The sequence below is a fragment of the Micropterus dolomieu genome, unplaced genomic scaffold (assembly GCF_021292245.1).
Source record: "Micropterus dolomieu isolate WLL.071019.BEF.003 ecotype Adirondacks unplaced genomic scaffold, ASM2129224v1 scaffold_92, whole genome shotgun sequence".
NCBI lineage: Eukaryota > Metazoa > Chordata > Actinopteri > Centrarchiformes > Centrarchidae > Micropterus > Micropterus dolomieu.
This window is the reverse complement of record NW_025744091.1, coordinates 17,696-31,115: the sequence shown is the minus strand read 5'-3', so window position 1 is coordinate 31,115 and position 13,420 is coordinate 17,696.

Genomic DNA, 13,420 nt, shown 5'->3' with positions numbered 1-13,420 from the left:
CTCATACAGTGCTTTGATGGATTAAGGAGCGGTTTGTGGCAGTCAAAGACCTGCCACAAAGACAAACCTGATGATACCTTGCAGGTTGAGTGGTCTAGTTGAAGTTTTTTTCTTTGATGTGAAAATCTGCCATTAGTTTGGTATTTGTGTCCACATTGGCTCAAACTACTAGTATGTTCTTAATAAAAGGCATGATCACCAAATTAACTAGTTAATTATCTGAATACAGGATAAATCACTGTTGTCTGCATCAGTTTGAATGTAAAAAGTGCTTTTAAGACATGCCGACAGAAAGCAGGTTTGTAAATGATCCTGGATAAGACCATTAGAGCTGCTCTACAGCTGAGAGAACAGAGGATCAAAGAGGTTAAAAGTTTCCCAGAAAGATCCACCTGCGGTGACACAGAAGGAGTCTCTCATCAACCTGCAGCTTAATGAATTCCCACACAGCACTGCAGCTACAGTTAGCTTTAGCTTTAGTTTATTTGTACATGTATAACAAATAAGAAAAAAACAGAAAAGATTAATCTATCATCACAATGAAAGCATAGAAAATAGTTCTGAAAGGCTCTGTATGCCCAAAAATGGGTAAAAAATGAACCTTAGATAACTAGAGAATTCTTCAACATGGAGGACTGGACTGAATAAAGGTCATCCTGAATGTAAGTTGAGCTTACATTTGCAGAAGTGACCTGTTGCATCACTTGGGACTTGGCTATGCAACTAGAGACATTCAGTTCTGTCAACATGTTGCAAAAGAAACAGTACAATCACAATTATTACTTTTTTCAGCATCAGAGGAGTCTGTGTAGAGTTTCACTTTGATTTTTTCCACGCAGTTTCAGATGAAGTACTTCCTCAAAAGGAATAATGCATTGTAGTTCAGGACAATGCAACTCTTTTGTAATGAATCAGATTGATTTGGGGATTTGTACCTCTGACGCAGGCAGAGACAATAAACTGAAGGTCAAGTTAGGTTTCAAGCATTGTGGTGTCAGACATGAGAAATTAAATTTTACAAAAATGCAGCTTAATCTCAGAGATCTTTCCCTTCTTATGTAATTTAATTTAATTACCAAATGTTTGACTCATCTTGAACCCTTGTGCACAGTCGTTTACAGTAGTGATACCCAACCAGAGTTACTGATTCTTCTGCACATGGAAAAAATGTGGAGTAGCTCAACTAATTTGAAAAACTTGCAGTTGAGAGTGTGTGATATCTAGTTAGCAAGAAAGCAGAGAAGTCTAAATAATTAGCAAAAAGTCATTTATAAACAGTCAAAATAGTTTACTATAAGTAATGGACAAATATATAGCCTAAGGTAATTTATAAACAGTTAAATTAGTGAGCTAAAAGTAACTGATAAATGGGTTGTTAGCTAAAAGTAATTTATAGACAATCAAAATAAGTTTTCTAAAAGTAATGGTTTAATTCTTCCACCTCAGCATTTCATTCAGAGTTTTATCAGCATGGTAACTTTGACTATTCATGTATATGACTACATTAATATAACAATATTCACTTGTACATAAGTGATTCATTACATCCAGTGTAAAGTCAGTTAATATGAGCACACTGGAACATGAGGGGAGTGTCGATGAAGCGGTTCTTGAGTTTGTCAAGTAGGGCCGTGGGGCAGGGTGCAGGCAAAAAAAGTTGGGAACCACTGATCTACATTGCTATTCAAATTCTTGTATGTAAGTTTAGCAAGTGATATTTCAAAATCCAGTTACAACACTCTTAGAATAAGGAAGTTGATTACTGTCATTTACCACTTCTGCAGTGTCTCAAGGCAGGAAGCCTTAGAGGTATGTATGAAGAACAGATGACCTTGACGGTCAATTCTCTAAAGTGAAATTATTGAGGTTTATTGAAAGTTTTATGTAATGAAATGTATTTAATACTCACCATGAAAGGAAGAGTGGAAAAGTTTGGAAGTTGTGAGGTAATGGAGTGTTCTACGGCAAGGAGTTCAATTTAATTATGTTCATTTGGTAAAAAACGCTTTTAAAAAAAAGGTATTTTAAGTATTTTGATTTAAGTGTACTAATTTAAATAATTTTACCTTTCATAATTTAAATTTTTCAAGCGGTATTAATAAAAATGTGTATCATGGTGCTGACACTCATCTGAAATTAATTTAACATTGTCATCTCCAACTGCTACATAAATTGTGTTTTGAATTTGTTACCTCTTATACAATGGATTTCACTTCAATTTTTTTTCGTTTGTGCAAATATTCCTCAGAGTTGAACCTGCGTGTCATGTTATCTATGGACGTGGCCTCCTCCTGCACTTTGCTGCTGGAGTACAACACACGCACACAGATACAAACACAATAGCCGGAGGCCATTCAGAATCAATGAACTCCTGGTGCACTGAGGAAACATCACCTCATTTGTCTGGTTTACCAACGGTGGCAGATTCAGTTCATTCCAGTGTTTTTCCTCTCACTGAGCACACAGAGAGTGCTGTCCAGACACACTTTGACTCACAGGCTAGACGATCCAATGATACTTATTACGGAGGTGGTACCTTTCCAGTATCTGTCTTTATATAATTTCGTGAGAAGCACTAGTGACATATATGGCATCCTTTTAACTAGTAATAGGGATCAAGTGAAATCTTGTGCAGAGGGTGGCATGGAGGAAGTTATGGTCAGCAAAATATAAAAACCACAGTCAGATATTCATTGGCTGTGGTATGTTTGCCATTTAACCACCAATTGTACTTTTACTTGTACAAATGTTCCCTGTGGCAGAAATAATCTCGCTGCTTGAGTTACACCTCTCCGCAAGTGTTTCTCGTTCAATATCAGCTCATAGATTTGCTTGTGCTGGCTTGATTGCTGGAGGGTAACCTGTATATCCTGTCCTAAGATTAAAACAGAGCAAAGATTAATGCTAAACTGTGTGTGCTAAACTGTTCACTGCTGAATAGTTACATCTTGATGCCCTATAAAAGCTGGTAACTGTTTCCAGATGCTACCACATAAAGAAGAATCATTTGTAACTCATCAAAGTAAAAGTCATCTTAAATGTACCTCACTCTTCCTGTTCCTTTGTGTCATGCTTCTGCAGAACTCATCTCAAAATACTTTCACCATGGTAACTAAACAGTATAGTTTATATTAGACTTTAAGCACTCAGGTTGATGTTAAGTTAAAAGGAAACAAGGAGCACATGAAAGCATGCTCATTTTACATCTTATCAGCATTTTTGTCATTAACACTTGGTCACATGATTATTTGTAAGGTGAAAGCACAGAGAATAATCACATGCCTCTGCAGTTATTGCTTATGGGGCGTTTTGATGTCTTTCAGCTGATTGTTTTGGCTTTGCAGCCTGTTTTGGTTCAGTCTCATCACTCTCATCAATTTTTCAAGTCACGGCAGGCTGTTGTTCTCGGTGAAAGATCTCTGAATAACATATCTGCCAAGCATCAAACAATACACAGACGAAGTTAGCGACTAACTGGTGAACATAATGTTTAGCATTTAGCAGCTGAAGGGTCAGATATTTCCCTAAGGAGCTGGTTAAAACACAATCTCGGAACCCATTATTTAGCCTGTGGAGGCAACAGCCAATGTTTCAGGGCTATCATATTGTAACAGATATCCAGGCCAAGACTTCCTTTTAAAAAGCTAATAAAAAGCAAATCTCCTGGGTTCTGACATTGTCATTTCAGCCAATGCGTTTCACCTCTTCTGCTCTGCCCAAGGATTGTTTACCTGCAACCAAAAACCACTATATACATAGGCATTAGTTAAGACTTAAACAGAACCTAAAGGAGAGGGCACTTTAGACATTAGTCAGGTGGAAACGCAGACTCAAATTAATCCTAGTGTTTCTCCATGTCTGCAGGATGTGTACATTGGCAACTATTTGCTAATGCGTTCACCATAACAAACGTGCAAGGCGAGATGTTGTGTTTACAGCTTGTTCGGCTGCTCCCAAGTGACCAAATTAATCAATTAGTACTGCATTAAAGTTTGGTAGAGGTTGCATGCTGCAAAGAATCAAAAAGGTTGCCTGGACATAATTATAGTAGCAAAGGTGACTTTGGGACCTGTAAGACAGACTTCGAAACTAATTGAATATATCTGTGGGTGTATTCTAGGAGCTATAGCCAATCAAATTATTTCTGCCTCCAGAGCATTTTTCTTTATCTTTAAGTACACTAGTTACTAACTTTCACTGTAGTACAGAATTCTATTGTCAGCTCTCTCCCATGGAAAAAGGCTGCTAAGAAATGTCCCTGGATCATGCACTATTTTAAAGGAGAATGTATTGGCTCTGTGTAGAGCTGAAGTGTATATTCGTGTCATTTTAGGATTTTACATCCATCATCAATAATACCAATTTGTCAGTAAATACGTGAGGACGAAACATAATTTGCTTTGGAAAGACAAAGTCGCTACAATTGTCTGTAGAGGGAATTAAGTCATCAACAGTCTAAATGTTTGCACTTTGGCATAAACGACTGCACCCAATGTGGTTTAAATCAACCAAATAGATTATTACTGCCTTGGAGAAATTTGTGTGTACATAATTACCATGCATTTTGAAACCCTGCATGTTTTCATCATCTTCTCTCACTGTTCTGACTTCAGGGAGGAGGAAATAGATGTATCAACATGTATTGTCTAACAGTTTCCAACATTTAATTGCCACTGCGGCTTTTAGTTCCCTCCCAGCCAGAGGTATTACCCTGCCTCGGAGTTTTTTTTGTCTCCCTGTCATGCTGAGACTACGTGAGCCTCCACACATCACTCTCTTCATTATTCATGTAGAGGCGGAAGGGGGGGGAGAAAGATGAAGAGAGGGGTAGAAGGAGGGGCAACGAGTTCAGGTGGACGTGACTTTGCTCACACCCCATTTTCTTCTTCTGTCTGGACATTTGTACTTCTTCTTCTGAATTCACCCCATCTTTTCTTTCCTCCTGTTTTCCTCTCCTCGTCCTACCTCCTATTCACTCCTCTTTTCTTTCCCTTCGTTTTCATGCATTGCTGTCTAACTTTTCCCATCTTCCTGTCTTTACTTTTTCTGATCTGTCCTTGTGTTCTGTTTACCTCTCTATCCTTTTTGTCCTCTCCCGTCCTTCCCCATCTTCCCTCCTGTCTCACCTTATCCTCTCCTCTCTCCCTCCTAATACTGGCGTGTCTGCAGCCTGGGACTATCCTGTTAGTCTGCTATCTCTAACCCAATAACTCGGCGAAGGATTAGAAAGAGTCAGCACACTGATATAACAGGAAGTAAGCCACTGTTGTCCAATATCGTCAAGAGCACTGCCACCTTGGCAACTTTTCTTCTTTGGAGATTTGGCTCTTTTTCAATCCAGTGGTTAATCTGGTGTCTATTTGAGCCCAAAGGGAGTGATGTTAATGCCTCGACTGCCAAGGCGGCTGGCACCTAAATCTGACCTATCTGCTTGTCTAATTTAGATGAGATCGCAGCAGACCTACTCAGAAGCAGGTTCTCACACAATGTGAAGATATCTGTTGCAGTTTGAATGCGTTCTTCTTTCCACTACTGAATGCCAGTATCAGCAGCAGTCTCTGCAATCTTTATTTACTAAAATTGTAATTTCACAATTTCATTTATTGCTTCCAGTTACAAGTAATAACCAATCTAGTGACTTTTAATTCAAGTTCTAATACCCGTTCACTTCCCATTGCACCCAGTCCTCTATTGTTAAATTAGTTTTTTTTATTATTATTTTAAATTCCCCTTGGGTGTCTTGGGGCTCCCTGCAGTGTAAAACACATTCCATGTAACCACAACATCCTGATTTTAAATCCAGACAGGGACCTTTGTCACAGCTCATCCCTCTCTCTCTCTCTCTCAATATGCTTTCTGTTGTTGATCTCCACTGTATGCTGTCCAATAACGGCAGTAATGCCAACAACAAACACAGCTCTCCTACAGAGGTGCCACCTTCAAACGGGTATCTCTGTACAGAAAAAGGCATCCCAGTGGTCTTCTCCTACACTTCCTTGTGCACGACCCTAGTGATGTTCTTAGGAAATATGTCTTTTAGAGTGTTAGGTCTGCATCAGCTTTTATGCTCAGGTTCGTCTGTAAAATTTCAGCTACAAATAAGGTAAACAAGAGAGAATTTGGAAAATGAGTAGTTTGTGAGTACAGGTCCTTGGTTGGAGCTACTCCTAACAGTATAGAGAGAGATGATCTGTTATCTAGCTAGCTCCTAGTGGCTCTGCCTCACTTCTCATTCTTTTAATCTCCATCACTATATCATATCTTCAAAATACCATGGTTTTGAACGGGTGTTGTCTGCTGCTTTTTTTGCTTCTAAATGTTGTTGTGACTTCCTGTTTGTACCTGCTTGCCTCATTGACAGCACACATCATAGCCACAATAGCCACATAAGTTGTTTATGCCTTTAAAGGTCTCAGCATTCCCTTAGGCTTTAACACACAGACTGCCCATGTGGAACAAATCTTATTGGTATTATGGTAAAACATAAAAAAAAACTGTATTTGTTTAGTGCAAGTGATATTTTCATGGTATTGTTACAAAATAAAGTGAAGTGTGGATTTTTTTATTGAGATCATATGAGCTTGAGTAGAGGATGTAAGAGGTACAGTAAGAATGGATGTGTTGATTCTGTGGGTGATGAGAGGTACTTTCTGTTTAAGTAACACAAAAAAAGATACTGAAAACTGGTCACATGATCCAGTCAAAACAAAACCCTCCACTTTAACAGTTCTCTCTAATGTCCAAAATTGAAAGCCATCTTGAAGTTTATTTGCATATACATATACTGTTGCATATTTCCACATTGTATTTCTACCGTTATTTAGCACACTTTAATGTAATACGATATAAGAACAGTAATCATATTTGCAAACATTGGAGTTGTTGGTTTTATTTACAGTAATAGTTTTGAACAACCTACCGTATATTCATAATCAAACTGTAGTTTTACTTTTTCTATGCCCCACTATTTGTTACTATGTAACTTTGTATCAGTAATAATTATAAAGCGTTGACAAAAGAAATGCTGTCTGTGAAATTCATAATCTACCAATGCAATGTGACAAACAAAATGTTTGGGTGACTCAGTATAGTAAGACAGTTTTTTTGTGACAATGATGGAAATGTGCATAGGATCACGTAAAAGGGCTTTTATTTCAGCGCCAGCGTAATCAGGGATAACCCATGGTCTATTTAATCTGCTCTGCTCCATTCAAGGCCAGCTGAATGACTTATCCTCTCCATTCAGGGCAAAATCTCCCCATCAATGGCCTCTGCACAAAGAGAGAGGGATGAGTTTTCTCTCCACTGTGCGAATAAAGGAGGTAATGCATTCTTTACAAAACAGAAATAAAAAAACACAAGGTCAACTTAAGCATATATGTATAGTATTTCGTATGCTACACATTCATACACATAATAGAAGTTCACGGCTTAGGGACTAGACAGGGAGGTATGTCTTTTGTTCTTTTGACAATCAGACAAAAACAAAAAAAGGTCCAATGATACATTTTCAGCTATAATTTCAATCTCAAAATATATTTTTTTGAAAATATGAACATGAAAATTATCCTTCAACCACAACTGCTTTGTCAATTTACAGATTGCCAGTTTAATTTAAGTTTACAAAGACTGTTGTGCTATTGTATGGATTCAAACCGGTTTTTGGAAGGCAGCTAGCAGGTCTTTCAGATAGTAAATTAAATTTGTAAAGTAGTTTCCCAGGGTTTGAACCAGGAAACTACCAACCATGAGCCTGACGGGAATGTGTGACATCGCTGTGTCCCTACATGGAAATGTTGACTTGAATGTGAAATGTGATTGCTGATGCATGTGTGACAGCCATAAAGAAATAAACGTTTATTTACTGAGAGTGAGGCAATGCAGCTACAAAGGTATCTTTGTAGGTCAATAGTTCACAACCTTTGTTACATTTTACCTTTTCATAGACATACGCCACAGCCCTGGCAACTGCAGAAGTACCCCCGCGGGGTACAAGTACCCCTGGTTAGGAATCTGAGATTTAAGCTATTATACATGTGAGTATTTCTGTGTCCACGTGGGTGAAAGAGTTTATTCTTGGGTGTGTGTGTGTGTGTGTGTGTGTGTGTGTGTGTGTGTGTGTGTGTGTATATACTCCACATGTGAAGGGTACAAGTAGCTAAGATTACTTTGAGCTCAAATGGGACAGGGACACATGATCAGCTATAAGTAAGGGCTAAGCAGGTAGAGGAGGACAAGCTCCTGAGTCATGATAAAGGAGCGGCACAGATAGAGAGTGAGACATGACGACCGGTCACCTGGTGAGGGTGAATCAGTCTTTGACAACAATGTGTGCATATGTTGGCAAAATGTTTTTCGTAGACTCGACTCCATTGTTCAAGTGGGCCGTTACTCTCTCTGTATCCCTTCAACCTGAGCGATTGGGGACACACACAATTCTTCGTCAGCACAGAATTAGGCAGCTATTTGTGGAACTGATGGCTTAGCGCTGCCTGTTAACACAAGCCCATGTACTGTTCATGTGTCTGACACAGCAACTCCTCTCTCCCACAGAGATTAAGATTACGCACACATACCAGTATAACCACCAGTACCTTTGCCCGACCACATGCAAGTCTACTTTAGGCAACACATACAGCTGAGCCCCTGGTAATTACATTTATAACACGCTTTTAGATGTTAAGTTCATGTCTCAGAGTGACAAAATTGGAAGATAAAAGCAAGGACAACATCACAAAGGCAAAAAATAAAAGGTTTGTGGCACAATATGGATGACAACAATATGCAAAGTTGTAATGCAAAGTAGGTTTTTAGAGTTTCAGTGACATTGTGAGCACTGAGAAAAAGGTGAACCTGTCCAGAGTCACATACACAAGTGTGTATTTATGTGTGTCCGTGTATTTATGTGTGTGTGTGTGTGTGTAGGCGGGGCAGTAAGTGGTGAACCTGACAGCAGTCACATAGCCACTCTGCCCACACGAGGACCACTTTCAGCCAAGACACTCAGTCTGACCATGATTCAGACTTGAGGAAATACCGCATTCAGCTGGCAAATGCACAGTGTCTGTGTGTGTTTGTGTGTCTGTGTGTGTGTGTGTGTGTGTGTGTGTCTGTGTGTGTGTGTGTGACTGAGTGAGTGAGTGGGAGAGAGATGGAGAGAGAAGAGGAAATGGGGATGCCACCGCATACAGCATCTAGACTAGCAAATGTTCATCTTATTTGAGAGGCAATTTAAGTCAATAGTCCACTTCCATCCTGTACTAGTGCTATAAAGTATTTATTTATGACAACATTTTATGTCGACAGTGCACTATTTTGGTAGTTAGTGTACAAATGTAAAGTAATAGTAACAGTAAATAATACAAAACTAGGCTTCAATCAAACAGCAACTTTGGAAAGCCACTGCCGATTTCAAATTTATCCTTGCAATAACTTGACCTGGTAATGACAGTATATGAAAGGTCAGGTAACCTAAATAATTTGTAATCATCTTATAGAGGACAGTGGATTATCTGGAAATTCAAGAAATTTGCAAATACTGTATAGCAAACTAAAACATAATAATGTTGCCTTCTCCGCAGTAATCGTAGTTGAGCAAATGTTCAAGCATTTGCAAAGAAGGAAGCAGTAAAATGATCAGATCGTTTACATATGGAAAGTGGTGAGAACAGCGCTGTTCAAATACCATTGCATTTTAATACCAGGGGTAAGTTTAAATCAGCTTATCTTTAAACACAGCAGTGTGTTAGATAGAGTGTCCACAAGCAGAGTGTCAGAATGATAAAAACTGGAAATTAATACAGACATTGGCAATGACAGACTAAATTCATCTGCATAGCTTAATCAAATGCCCTCTGACTGACAAGCACTCACTATTAGCCCATTACTTCCCAGGGTCCAATTATAAATAGTGTGTTCATTTGTCTGGTTCAGGCATCAAGCAGCACTGGCAGCTGGTAAATGTATAGAGTTTCCAAAGTATTGGAACGGTAAGGCAAATTCCTTTGTTTTTGTTGTTCACTGAAGACATTTAGGTTTAAGATCAAAAGATGAGTATGAGACAAGAGTTCAGAATTTCAGTTTTTATTTCCTGGTATTCACATCTAGATGTGTTAAACAACTCAGGACATATCACCCTTTGTTTGAACCCACCCATTTTTCAAGTGAGCGAAACTATTGGAACACGTGACTGACAGATGTTTCTTGTTGCCCATGTGTTGCCTTTTAGGTCGATTGTCCAAACATTAAATAGCTCTGCATGACGAGTCTAAGTTTTCATCCTTTCAAACTTATAAAGACTGCATTTCCTGTTAAAGAGGATAAACCAACATGACAACCAGAGAGCTGTCTGTGGGAGAAAAGCAAGCCATTGTCAAGCTGAGAAAAGAAGGAAAATCGACCAGAGCCATTGGACAAACATTGGGCACAGCAAGCACAACAATTTGGAATGTCCTGAAAAAGAAAGAAACTACTGGTGTACTGAGCAACAGATGTCCAACAGGTCGGCCAAGGAAAACAACTGTAGTTGATGACCACACCACAAGATCCAAACCACTCATCAGGAAGAATCGTAAGGCCAGATTGAAATAGAGATGAGCCGCAAAAGTTCTGGACCACAATCTTATGGACTGATGAGACCAAGATTAATCTCTACCAAAGTGATGGAAAGGCCAAAGTGTGGAGAAAGAAAGGAACTGCTTATGATCCGAAGCATACAAGCTCATCTGTGAAGCACGGTGGAGGTAATGTCATGGCTTGGGCGTGCATGGCTGCTTCTGGAACAGGCTCATTAATATTTATTGATGATGTAACTGATGATGGTAGCTGCAGAATGAATTCAGAAGTGGACAGAAACATTTTGTCTGCCAATTTATGGAGAAATGCATTGAAACTAATCAGGAGGAAGTTTATCATGCAGCAGGACAAAGACCCAAAGCACACCTGACCTTAACCCAGTAGAGCATGCATTTCACCTCCTTAAGAGGAGACTGAAGGGAGAAACAACCAAACAAGAATTGAAAGAAGCCTGGAATAGCATCACAAATGAAGAATGCAACAGTTTGGTGATGTCGATGGGTCGCAGTCTTGAGGCACTTATTGCAAGCAAGGGTTCTGCCACCAAATATTAAATGTTATTTACTTTAAGATTATTTGTTCCATTACTTTTGCTCACCTAAGAATGCTGTGGTCTAATACAAACTGTGATATGTCCTAAGTTGTTTAACACATCTAGATGTGAATACCAAGAAATAAAAGCTGAAATTCTGAACTCTTGTCTCAGACTCATCTTTTGATCTTAAACCCAAATGTCTTCAGTGAACAACAAAAACAAAGGAATTTGCCTTCCTGTTCCAATACGTTTGGAGGGGACTGTGGTACTTAGGTAGTAGTACTTAGTACAGTAGGGCTTTGAGCTAAATGCTAACATCTGCATGCTAACATGTTCACAACGACAATGCCAACGTGTTTAGCAGTAGGCTAATGTTTACCATGTTCACTGGTTTAGTTTAGTGTGTTAGCATGCAAACATTTGCTAATGAACACTAAGCACAAGGTACAGCTGAGGCTTGAGAATGTAATACATTTTAGTGTGTGTTGGACAAATTTCTTTAATTTGCTAGATGAAAAATGAAGGGATCCCGAAGTTGTTACAATTCAGCCTGAGGGCCAAATGCAGGGATGGGCATTACTTATGATACATGTATTTACAGTACATGTTCCAAATACAAAATAGGATTTTGTAGTTTGTATTTGATAGGGTTGATGTAATTGGCTTCATATTTTGCATCAAAATATTTGTAGTTTAAAAATACTATAAAATACTTTGTGAGTAGTCAACGTAATAATGTGTAGGTCACTAGCTTTAGAGTTTAAGAGTCTGATAGCTTGGGGGGAAAAGCTGCTCTGCAGTCTGGTGGTGCAGCAGCAGAAACTTCTATATCTCTTCCCAGAAATCAGCAGGGTGAAAAGGCTGTGGTTGGGTGGTACTGTCCTTTAGTATCCTTCGGGCTCTGCGCAGGCACCTCACCTCACCAATATCACAGATGTTCGGGAGATGGGTACCAATGATCTTCTGAGCAGTTTTAATCACCTGCTGCAGAGCCCTCTGGTTCTGGGCCGTGCACATCCCATGCCAGTTTGTGATGTTATCTCCTTCTTCCTGAAATCAATGATCAGCTCCTTGGTTTTGCTGATGTTGAGCAGTAGGTTATTCTCTGAGCACCAATGTGCAAGATTATGAATTTCCTGCCGATATGAAGTCTCATCGTTGTTTGAAATCCGGCCAATGATGGTGGTGTCATCCGCAAACTTCACAATAGAGTTCTCTCCATGTCGGGGGATGCAGTAGTGGGTGTACAGCAAGAGCAGGAGGGGGCTGAGCACACAGCCTTGGGGGGGCTCCGGTGTTGAGCACTAAAGTGGAGGAAGTGAGTCCGCCAATCTGAACTGACTGGGGTCTGTTTGTGAGGAAGTCCAATATCCAGTTGCAGAGTGTTGTATTTAAACCCAGAGGGCTGTGGTTGCCAATCATTTTCATGGGGGAGATTTTGTTGAATGCTGAGCTGAAATCCACAAACAGCATTCTGATGTAGGTGTTTTGAGGCAAGGACAATTATCCTCCTCCCATTGCCTCTCCACAGGGGTACCACAAGGCTCAGTGCTACAGCCTCTTCTCTTCTCAATCTACACCACCACACTGGGGCCGATCAATCGCTCGCACGGTTTCTGTCACCACTGTTACGCAGACAAAATCAGGCCCTACCTCACTCAATATGCCACCTAGTTTCTGGTACAGGCCATGGTTTCTCGCCTCGACTATTGCAATGCCCTCCTAGCCTGTTGAAAACAGGCCCCTTTTTCCAGAAAAAACGCCTAAAATTACATACCCAAAATGAATCAGGAATAACTCCTCCACCATTTGGCCTAGATGCATAATTCTGGTCTCCTTTGAAAAGTCAGAAGCTAAAGAATATAAATCCATTGTGTATTAATATATTTATTTTACTTTTACAGACTACATGGAGATGCAATAAAGAAAAAATCTGATATTTTTATCCTCGCCTGGTAAAAAAAGCTCTATTTTAATGTAATAAACCATCAAAAACATCCTGAGGAAGCTTTTAATGCAACTGAATATCTTCTAATACACCTTGAATGCAATTGTAACCGTAAATCTGATGAAAATAAACTAATACAACAGTTATCATACAACATTTTCAAATATACCAGGCGAATTTCTATATTTTGGCAAAATATATTGTTAAAATGCTGACTTTTATTGATAGATATCTTTAAAACACTCTTTCAGTCCATACAACCAATTTCCAAATGACAAAACATTGAAATATTGATAAAAACAGGAGTATTCATCAACATTCCTGTCACCAAAAGCACTCCCATGCTTTACAGGCCTGTAGAT